Source organism: Columba livia, chromosome 11 (assembly GCF_036013475.1).
Source record: "Columba livia isolate bColLiv1 breed racing homer chromosome 11, bColLiv1.pat.W.v2, whole genome shotgun sequence".
NCBI classification, from domain to species: Eukaryota; Metazoa; Chordata; class Aves; order Columbiformes; family Columbidae; genus Columba; species Columba livia.
In genome coordinates this window covers 8,043,854-8,056,139 of record NC_088612.1, presented here as the reverse complement: position 1 = coordinate 8,056,139, position 12,286 = coordinate 8,043,854, and positions in this window count along the sequence as shown.

The window sequence follows — 12,286 nt, the reverse complement described above, 5'->3', positions numbered from 1 at the left end:
ATTATGCACCAATGATGGAGAGAGACTCTGGAGTTGATTTTGCTCAAAGAACTGAAGCAAAGCCATTCTTCTTTAGGGCAAATGGCCTGAACAAAACTCTTTGCTTGGTGAGAATAAAATCCAAAAGCATTGAAGAAAGAGAAAAAACAAAAAAAAAGAAGAAAAAGGAAGAAATAAACCAGTCAAATCACATTTTACTTCTTACCCGGGAGATTGACACAGTAGCTTTTTTTTTTCTCTTTCCCACTTTCCATTAAGCTGGTTCTTTAAAACACATCTGAACTTTTCCCATCCTGACGATTCCCACGGACAATTGGCAGAGAATCTAGGACAACTTGCAATGCTGGGATTTTTTCCAGGCATGAGTAACTTGTTAAAAAGCCACTATTTCCCTAATACTAACAGTAAACAGAGTTCACATCCACATGAAATCCTCTGTGACCCATCGGGGAAAGTTTTTTGTATATTTATATAGAGAGATATATGAAATCATTTAATTCCTTTATCCATCAAGCACTTGGAACTCAGCATGTCCGTTTATATTTCACTTATAAAAATAAATATACACATGCATGCCAGGCTAGATTTAAAGGTATCCTTTTCCCCTAGTTGACAGCTCCATGCCTGTAGTTTAATAAGGGAAAGCTTTAGAAAGAACAGTATTTAAAATAAAGTCATTGAGCCACGTTTTATGTCACATTGATGAAATATAACTCCATCACACCTGCTGCTCCTACTGCTTTGGGTGGTGGACAACTCTGTTGAGTCATTACTTACCGAATTTCTCAGCATTTAGGAACTTGTGCTGTTGGGCAAGCAGAAATTTCAGGCAGACATCCACTGCGTAGATGTTTTAAGTGTACAATGGTTTGAAAACATACCCAGGTGATCACTCCCTTTTGGGATCTATTGATGTAGCAAGTATCTATCTGAAATAAACTTATTTTGGAGTATGAAGGCCAAACTGTGGTTCTAACCCTGCCCACACTGCATCCCATCACAGCAATGGATTCTGCCTAGGTAGCTCAAAAAAAGTTGTGAATATCTAAAAATAGATACTGGCTATTTCAGATAATTTAGTAGTCTAAAAATATAAAGCAGCCCTTTTAAAGGGCAGGGACGACAGCTTGTCAGAGGGTTGATAAACTCTGGTTTGCCTGTGGGTGAAGTGTGGGTGCTGAATGGGATGGACCAAACAGATGCTTGAGAGAAAAAAAAAATCAGAATGAGCAAAATACTTTGTAAACCACTTCGAAATTTGTTTTATCTTAAGTATAATCATGTAATCCTTAATCATATGGCTAGAGTTGGGTGATATGCAAACTTTTCCATGTTTCTGACTTTTTCCCATCCAAAAATGCTGTGAAAAGACAAAGCTGTGATTTTCTTCCAGAATGTATTTCCAGAAAATATCGATTTTTGAAAGAATCAAAAGAAAATGTACTGGCTTGGGACTGCTTTCCTCTTGGAAGGCTTTGGCAACCTCACACTCCCTACAAGTGAAATTAGGTGGTTTTGCCCAGTATTTTGTGCACAGACCTGATCTCAGCTCTTGGGTCTCTCTGCAAGACATTATTCTCATTAACAAGAACCATTAACAAGCCTATTTAATCAGGCTAGATTTCCTCAGTGGGTTGTAGTTTCTTTGTTGGCAAAGTGGACACTTTCCTTGGGGAAAATATCTAATAAAAAAAGGGAATTATCTGGTCAGAAGAGCATTTTGACTTAAACATTCCCAATTGTGCTTACCATTCGTTGCTGATTTAGGTAGGGAGGGTGATTGAGGTTGAACATTGAAAGTGACACAGAGCAGAATGATTCCCAGGCAGCCCAAATCATCCAGCTTTCCTGACCATCCTGAAAAACAAGCCGGATCCTTCCTTGGAATTGTGGAACATGAAATCTTCCGTTATAATAGTGATCCAGCAATAAAACAAACCAAACCCAAAAAGAATTGGTTCCATCTCTGAAGGCTTATATTGACACATTTGCTAGAGTTTTATTAGTTCTGGCATAATGAACAGTATTCTGCATTTAAATAAAACAAAAGTATGGTAGTTGCAGCAATAGGCTGCATTTTTGCTGCTTGGATGAAAAGTTTCAGTCTTGCTGGGAATAAGCAGATTGCTTTTCCCAGCTCCTCAAGAAGTCAGTGCCAATCTTGTAAACTCTTTGAGATCTTCTCAAAGTACAGCTGAGACCAGAACCATTTTTCTTCTCTGCAGTTACATTGCTAGCTTTCTGCATCTAATGGGTATTCCTTTGGCTCGGGAGTTCAGGACCAGGCCCAGAGAGTAAAAAACATTTTACCTAAAAAAAAGCCCACCGTTTGTGACTAAATTTAGAGAGATTTGATGAACCCCTCCTTTCTGCATTAGCAATTTCCCCAGCCCTCCAAAAGGTCATGTTTGAGGACTTCTGTGAGAAGGAACAGGGAGATGTTCTGTGGGAGCTCCTTGAATTTTGTTCTCATGGAGCTCAAGTCATTTTAAATGATGAGAAAGTTAGTGTAGTGTTTTTCTCTTTATTTGTGGTGTCTCAAATTATTTTTTATGAAGTTATTTGTACACATTTCAGCGCTTCCTGTTTGGGAGCAGACGTGGAGGCTGAAATACCATGAGAAAAATTTCTTATCCTGATGGTAATTTAGATCTGGCTAAAAGGAGGATGCACTGAAAATCCTCGCAGAACTCCTGTTTTTTATCCAGGTTCTCCCCTGATTTACAAAAGATATATTTTGACTGGTAGACCAGATATTTTCTGATTTTTAGACCACACAAATAGTGAAAGTATGGCTCCTAACTGGACTTCGAGGTTTGCAGTTTCACTAGATAATATCTAACAAGTAGAATGTCAGCGTGAGGTTAAGTGACTTCTGTACCTGTCTGATTTTAGGCTGGCCTAATCTGAAAGTAAATCTCGTTTTAATTTGTAAAAATGCTATATTTACTTCTATGTCTCACCAAACATTCTATGTACAGAGGCTGTAAAAAATGCTGGTTTTTTCCATAATGACTTCTTATGTCACAGGTATTTTTTGTTGGCTCAGGGCAACCGAAAGAATGCAGCATTGCCATCAACAGATGTATCACCAAACAACCCAGTTCTGTCTGACTTGGTTCTTGGCATCTGTGTGCTATTTCTGTCAAACTCAATCAAACTGAGTGTTAATTTTTGAAGCAAAACCCCTGTGATCATTTCACTTGTGATGTAAGCCAGATCTAACCTCAAGACTGTCAAAGGCCAGAAGTCAATGACCCAATTTTGCATGCCATGCACCTCCTATCAGAAGCCAGTGCTTTTCCTGTTCTGCATTCCTGCTTATGCAGATTATTCCTTCTTTGAGAAATTTGTTATAGATTTCAATTGTATAAAATACAGCCTGGTTGCAACTTCAAGAAGCTTTGTCTATAGCACACTGTGTTAAATAGATCCCAGAGTGTATGTAAGGTAAATTTGGAACCTCATCCAGGCAGGAATCTGATTTTGCAAAAGGAAATACTTCACTAAGCCTTCGCCCAACTGCAACCAAATGCTGAGATTCCCCAGTGAAAACTTCAGTGAGAAATTTGTGCTTGGTTAATGCAATTATGGAGCTTTCTCTAATTGCTCACTCACTTGGAATATAAGATGGAGTAATCTGAGTATTTTAGGACCTTTCTACTCTGATTATGTTGTAGAGCCTAGTGGGACAATATTTTGACCTAGATTTCTGCATTCACCTGAGCTGAACTTGGGTTATGACAGTACATCAGTGCTGGTTTTCTTTGATTTCTTCATAGTGTTCTTTTTTTTCTCTCCTGAGGAAAGGAAGCTAAAATCCTACCAGTATAAATTTAGCTTGTGTTTTGCAAAACTAGTAAATAGTAACCCAGGTCAATTAGAGAATTGCGATGAACTGGAAAAAAGCCATGTTAAATAAAAAACAGGGAGGGGAAAGGGCTTCATACATTGATAATATCTCCCTACCTCTCTTTTGATCAGCAGGAGTACTGCGTAATGAGGCAGGGGAATGTCTTCTCTCTGGGAATGAAATTATTCAGAGTTGGTGCGAGCATGAAACCTCTGCATATTTGGTCTCCTGGTCCCACAACCTCTTCTGCTTTTGCAGACTCCACCTTCCCCCATGCATAGACTGAATTTCAGGAAACCAACCCATTTAGGACAGCACGTGTTTCACAGTCATCTGTGAACCCTGTCTTGAGTGGAAAAGATGTGGAGAAGATAGAGTGAGAAAGAAAAAAAAAAGTCTTACTTATGTATGTAGTTATGGTAAATAAATATGAGAGAGCTAAAGAAGTATTAACTGAACTGTGAAACAGCCATTGGCTGAATTCAGTTCAAGTTGGCTAAAGAACGGCAAGTTAACAGAATTTAATACTGAATGTCCCTCTAAGGTGCAGGTCTCATTGAAAGTACTGAAGGAACCCACGTACCTTATTAATGCATAGACAATTTAGTAGAGCTGGATGAAAAAACTAATTTGGCTGTGTTTTGGTTCCTTGCCCAGGCTCATTTTCTGACAAAATTTATTTAAGCAACATTTTTTCTGACAGATGTAACTGCATTAATGATCCAGACATTGTCAGTCTCCTGCATATTTTCCTTTTGGTGTGATTGTGTATCCCAAATCCATATAAACAGAAGATATTTGCTTCAGCTGGCTTGCACACAGAGCTTACACCATGTGAAAAGTTAAAAGCAGTCAGGCTGTGACGGTATCAGTGGTTGCTGGTCTCTGAACGCAATTCCAAATGCATGAACCTATTTTTAGAACACTACATTCATTTTCTTTTTTTCTTCTTTTTAAACCATAACCTTCATGAAAAGACTGTGATGTATATTACAGCCACACAGGGCTGAAAAAAAAAAATCGCATTAGCAGTGAAACAATAATCCTGCTGCCAAATGTACAAATATTCGCTAATAACTGCTGTGGTCCTGCAAACCCAGAGGAGTGCTTCATCTTTTTCTTCTGGCCTGGTTTTTGACAGAGGGCTTCCCTTAAATCCGTCTGCCACTCAGCTGTTCACAGCTCTCTGATTCATACCAGCCCGCTCTGCGTAAGTTCCCCTGTTTCTTCTCCTGGAGTGGTGCTGGCTATATTTGCTTATTATAGTAAAATATATATAGTCAAATAAACGCCATGGATGCTCAGGTATACACACAAACTCCCAGTGTTCCCCAGGTGAACCTGGCTGCAGCAGGAGATCACCATAAACTGTGCTGTCTAGATCTAAAAGGAACGTCTATGAAATTAATTGGCGCTTTAAAATAAAAGGCATTTAATGTAAAACTGATAAATCCATTAAATGTGTATTACGACTGCCGTTGCTTTATTCTGGCAAAAGATTTATTCATGGAACAGTTTTCTATTGCTTGTGCAGTTATCAGTGAATAATGATCTGGCAGTTTCATGCCTGAATTCCAGGTAGATAATAAAAACAAAACAAAAGGATTAATGTATTTTATCTGTTTCTCTTCCATGTCTATTTGTGCAACCCCCTGCAGAGCTGCAGGCATGCAAATAAGAGCAGAAAAATTGGTCTGATACTGTAGCTCCTGTATGGCTGTGGATGCAGTGTGCTGGTGTTTGCAAAGCCATGGCTGTTATATTGCTGTAAGAGCAGAAGATGAAGAGATTAAGTCCATTGGTACGAGCTCAAGGCACACATTTCCCAAGGCACAGTCTCCTCAAAAGAGCCCAAAAGTCCTAAAATCACTTCTCCAATTAAAACTCCACATTGCATCCCATAAGTCCTCACGAGGCTTTGCTTCACCTTTTGGGTCCACAGTGTTCATCTCCACACAAAAGCACGTACAATCTGTGTGAGTAAACCCTCAAAACATGCTCTTATTTTATACACAAGCCAGGGGAGCAGCTGGGAGACATTGTGGTTTTCTTTCTTATTTATTTTCTCCTTTTTTTTTTTTTTTTTCCTTTGTTTGCTGCCCCATCTCTGACTCAAAGGGTCAAATCCATGGCAAGTTCATTTCTGGGCCAACTCTGCCAAATTATATGATGTGAATTAATGTCTACTAGAGCTTAGAACAGCAAACTCTGATTTAAGCTCTTAGGTTGAACTTGTCTACAATTGTTGAGGTGAAAGGCCAGTTCATACCCATTAATTAACCTAATCCATCTCAATCTACTTTATTTTATACCTTTTAGGGTTTGTGACTCTAAGAAATATATTTAGATAAAGCAATACTGTTAAAATCCAGGAACACTAGTAAAGACACTCACCACCTACTATTAGTTTATACTAGAGATTACTTCAAACATTTTTTAAATGCTGGGAACTAGTTTAATCATATATTTTTTAGTTACTCCCAACATACTGAACAGTTTTCTATCCAATTCATTTAAATAATAACTCTGTTAATGTCAGGGTTATTTTTTGATTCTGACTTTTAGTCCGCTTGTAGTAATTTCATTAATAGGCAAACATTATTGTTAGACTTCTCCTGTTTTTTCTCTTCCACCTCCTCCCTTATTGCGATTCTAGTGCTAAAACACATGAAAATGAGGGAGTGCAATTACCTTGTGAAATGTGAACCTAAACATGACCCCTAAGTACAGCTTTTAGGGGCCGTTGTGTACGTACCAGCAGGCAGAGAATATTGAGAAAGATTAGCAAGGTTCAAGCTTTATCTAAAAGCATATGGGAATTTCTTAAGAGGATCTAATCTAAAAATAGGATTAAGATGTATTACTAGATGTCTATCCCCTAAATATTCATTTTTAAACTGAAGATATTTAATGACTGAGTAATATTTAATAAGTTATTAGTTGACCATAGAGGCTTCTGAAATTGAAATTCCTTGGAAATGTCTATCACTATAATAATTAATAACAATTTTAAAACAGCATCTTCATTGGAATGGTTCTCTGTCATATTATAGAAACCCATTTAAAAAGTATGGGCTGTTTTAGTTTTTTGGGGTTTTTTAATACTGTACAGAGAACAGAAATTCATGTATGCCCTAGTATTGAAATACCTGAAGTTAAACGGAAATGAACAGAAAGCAGTCATGAATATTTTGAGATTTTATTTGTAAGAATAAGATAAGCATCTACATATTTATCTATTTTTATTTGAATGTTTTTATCCTGGAAAACAGTCCAAAACTACAGAGCAGAATGTGATATTTAGGCAAGACACACTTGGTGTGTTTTGTGTGGCTGTGCCTTACACATCACGCCTATGTTATACAATACAGTCAGACAGCTCATTTAAGGTACAGCAGATCTTATTGATCTTAGCATCTACGAAAACCTGAACCACATCTGAAAGAAAGCATTTCTCAAAGATTCAGGTTTTCTACACTGAGATAAATGAAGAAAAGCTGTGATAATGCACAGGGTTTCCAGAACAGTCAGAAATGGGGGAGAATGCAGATAAGCCCTGATCCACTTTTACATTTGGATTTTTATCTCAATTTTCTAATACATATCCACACTTGAATCTTGGGTTGTGGCATTTTTCTGCTAAAAGTTGTGGCAAATCTGAAGGCTGGGCCCAGATTGAGGTTACTTGTTCAAAGTCATGAGGTAAGTCAGAGTTCTCCTGAGCTATCTTAACATTAACTCTCCCACAGGCACAATGTCTTATGCTAAGTCAAGAATATCATCCAAGTCTGTTTCTTTTGATATTTGGACATGTTTCACAGAGGAGAGGAATATCTGAAGAATATAATAATGGAGATTTTTTAACTGGATTTCCTTATCTCTTCCCTGTCGAAGTATTTTTTCAAGTCCCAGATAGATATAATAAAAAAAAAATAAATAACCACTTCTACAATTCTTAGAATTTCTCCTGAATCTGAAGACTGTATATGTACCTTAAATTAATTCTAGTTTCACTAGTTCCCACACATGGAGAAACCTATTGTCCTTCAATAAGAAAAGACAGAGATTGAAGATCTTCCTTCTGGAGTGGCAGAGGCAAAAATGTTGTTTTTGTGGAAAACCATGAAATTCCGAATCATCTCCAGCATTTCATCTATTGCTGTAGCTAAGGAGAAGATCTGCAAGATGAGAAGGAGAAGTAATGATGCAAAGCAAGTGAAGCTGTAGTAACCTTATAGTAGCACTTGGAAATAGCTCTGCCTTCTTCCTCTCCTTCAGACCTGCTGGAGGCTGGCACATAAAACCCGAGACACAGCTATGCCTAAGGGGGAAATTTAGCTGACATGTTATACGGTTTTTGTTTTGAGTCACTGATAAAGCCAAGCACTAGGGAATAGTTTGTTTGAAGTGTGTACGTGCTCCATTCTGAGCAGGATGGGAATTATCAGTATATACGCCAATCAGATAATCATGGCAGAGAATAACTGGCAAGTGTGATGTTGATATTTTGGCTGAGGGATGAAGAGGACCATTCCTTCTTCCCCTTCATGTACCTAAAACTTTGGCTTCTACCGAACTTGGGAATCCAATACACGTCCAGGATTTTTATTGTGCTTTATTGTGTTTTATTTTTTGTCCAGCCAGAATAATTAGTTATAGGAAAGAAAATATAGTGGAAGCAAACATTCCTGGAGAGATCTTTCCATTCTTTTTTTTTTTTTTAATTTATCACTTGCCAACCACAGGCTCTGCACTTGGCTCCTCAAGCAGGAAGAGAAAAGTAAAAATAAAGAGAGAGAAAAACTTTCTACACCTCATGCTTGAAATATTTTTGTTTTCATTGGTGAGAGGCAGAAGACGTCAACCTAGGACTGGACTGAAGGCAAAAGCTACATGTATGCTGTGGGCCTCAGCGCCCTAATAATCAGCAATATTATCCGTCAAACAGGTTAGCTAATAACAAAAATGAAAGCTAGCCAAGCAATTAATGTGCTAGTCTGAACTTGATAAATATGAATTAAAATAGTTGTTCTCGTCTTGTTTGTATATTGTGCCATAAAGTTAGCTGGTTGAGACCAGATGCACAAAGATACTTATGATCCCAGGGCTATGTTGAAATTACAAATAGGACATTTGTTAGGGACAGAACATGTGCATCTGATTTTCAGTGTGGATCTGGCTTCTAGTCTTTTGCTACTTGTCTGAGTGCAAATAACCTTTTTCCATACCCAAGCAGTACTTTAAAGAAAAATAAATTAAAGGTTACACAAGTATTACAGTAAATGGGACAGAAGTTCAGCATTTCCCAGTACTAGGTCACAAGTTATAAAGACTTATTCTCCCACGACCCAGAAACTCATACCTATGTATATTTATGAAATATATAACAGATAATTCTTCTGGGCTCCTGTAGTCCACAGTCAAGGAGTTGAAATGTGGCCATTTATATAGTATTTCAACTTTTATAGTCACCTGGAGAGGCAGAGAAGTTTTGCAAAGCGTGTAATGCGTGTTACATGACAGAACGGCAGCAGCAATGACTATGGAGATACCACACACACTCTGCAACAGCTTGGAAAGTAAAAAAAAGTGATAAAATTCTCCCATTCACTGGAAACCTAGAAGGACTGAGCTTTCTGTAAAGGATCTTTCTGAGATAGGAAATTGCTCTTAATGCTCACAGCAAACATCCAAACACAGATCCTTGAGCATGAAGACTTCAAGAGGAGACTTTCTACACAGCAGACATCTCTGTCTGTAGCCTGTTTATCAGCCAAATCCTGTCTTCCCTTTGAAAAGCTTCCTTCAATGATCTTCACGAAGCTTCTCTACTCCCCATTGACTGCAGCTCTGTGACACAGAGGGTTTCTCTTCCAGTCCTGCAGCCTGTGATTTCTTATGAATTAGACTCTTTGCTAGACATGAGACTCGGGTGCCACAAAGTGGAAAGGAGCAGTGAATTCTGACCGTGTTACTATTCTATAAACCAATCCCCTCCTCCACGGGTAGCATGTCTGGGTGTGTACGTATGTCTGTGTGCACACTCCGAGGGTGATTCTGATCAAAGCTTTCCCTTCTTGGCCTGTTTCTTCATGCTGACACAATTCTGACATGGCTAAGATGATGTTCTGGTATGGGAAATAAAAACAGAGAATAAAAAGGCTTTATTTGCTCTCCAGATTCCATATAATTTTACCTTACACATTCTTTACTCTGGCCCTCTTCTTTCCATCAGTTGCCAAACTAAAGTTTTGTACTGGGCCATTAAAGAAAAAGTGAAAACAAAACTTTTATTGACGTGAACACTTTTTTTTTCTCTCTCTCTCTTTGACATTGGGGCCTCAGCTAAAGTGACCTGAGGCTAAATAGGCTCTCAAAGAAAGCTTTCTTGCCAAAGAAATGTCATTGCTGTTAAACAGTACTAATGAATGCATAGATTTAGAACCTTATTTACATTAAAATTTGTTTAGCAAGCCAAGTTAGGTCTGAAAATTCGGACAAACTGTTTCCTCAATAATTTAATAACTCCAAAGACCTCGTCCATTTGGAAAAGGCAGAGCCTCACCATCCACTTACAAATGCAAAGTCACGTTTCCCAAAATTGAATAAAATGCTAATAATACAGCAGATCCACAGATCAGCAAGTAAAGTGGCTTTTACCTCTGAGTTCAGCTGGAGACAGAGTGAATAACAACAGTCAGCTTACTCTGTCCTAAGCAAAATGGTTTTATTCCATCAATTGCCTGTGTTTCAAGTGTTTTGAAGGGTTCACATTTATTTTCGTAACCTCACTGAATTTGGCACCCTTGCTAGTAGTGCTGGAACTTTCAAATTGGGAGCTTTTCATTGAAACAGGCCAATTAACTCACTTGGGTCACATTCTCTATATGAACTGCTTTTAATGGTGAGGCTTACCACCCATTTTGTGGCAAACAAAAATCCATAAAGAAAAACAAATTAATCCATTTCAGTGAGTACTTCCCAGAGAAAAGCATATATCAGCTGGTTAACCAAATATGGGACACTTAGACAAATAATAAAATGTCCTTCTACCACACACCTCCCCAAAAGCTATTGTGTCCCCTTTATGGAAACCATAATGCTTATTCCTCATCTTATGGACCAATTTTTCTCGAAAGTCTGCTTTTGGTCTACTGAGCAAGGTATCCTTAGTGTAGAGGCTTAAATCTTTATCCAGATAGACACTCCTCTACAGCATGGGAAGTGTGGAAACTCTTTTATAGTTTGGGTCTGGGCTGAATTACTGAGTAGTATTCTGCTCTGTCTCTTAGAGACAGACCTGAGTCTTCTAAAATAAAGAAAACAATTGCCATCTAAGGCACAAGTTGGAGGTGGTGTTGATTTGAAAATTTATTTTCAGTTGGAAGGTGAATGCTCAATATGTTTATTATGAAATATGAGGGGCTCTGTGGAACATAAAGGTACCTAAGCACACCCTGTATTCCATTGTCACAGGGTCGATATGAGAAACCCTGCCACAGAAACACAGGTGCCATAGAGGTCAGACTTTGATATCACAGCTGGGACAGCCACCCATCATTTTGAAGCTTGTGCTTTTTCCACTAGACTATACTTATTGTGCTGAATTCCAGTCCCCAAATTTATTCAGTCTCTCACTACTATAATTTAAAATAGTATTTTCAGTGTGAATAAACAAATGCTGTCAGGCCATTCTAACTCTCATCCTGAAATTGGGCTAGCAAGGAAACAAGAGAGACACCAGTAACATTTAAATATTTGAAATATGTCTGAAAAATTATATGCTGCTCCCATCTAGCAGACATTTTGTGGAACACGGCAGGTCTCAGTCAAACTAAGAAACCCCAAACAAATCTACCTTTCTTCACTACAAACTGTTAGGAAATACATTTTTGAAGCTGATTCTCTATCAGAATATGATATTACATGACACTGTAACCTTTTTCCTTCCAGAAAACCACCCTTTATGAATAAAACATAGGTGACCTTTAAAAACTTAGCAGTTGTACTAGGTGATTGCATATTAACAAGCTTTTTGAGGAACTAGGACAGGTACTGTACGTTTCAGTTAAGGACAGATAATAGAACTATTCAAATAATTTATTATTTTATACAATATAGGGAAATGTAAGAAAACTACCTCAACAAGAGTCTGCTTAAATTTTTGTAAGTATAATTTTATGTGGCTTCCCCCATTCATCTGAATTATACAGTCACTGCTAAATGAACGACTTCCTTTTAAAGGACAACTCTGATTCTCCTCTGCTTGAAGTTTAGGAACAGCTTTGGTTTGAGGCCACTTGATCGGACAAGTTGCAGTGACTATCAGGAATTTTTCATACATGATCAAAGGTGTCTGAGGCTTTCTGTCCTTTCTTTGCCAGGATAAGGGTTCAGAGGCAAGGCCTGAGCTGATTTAAATCAGTAGAAATA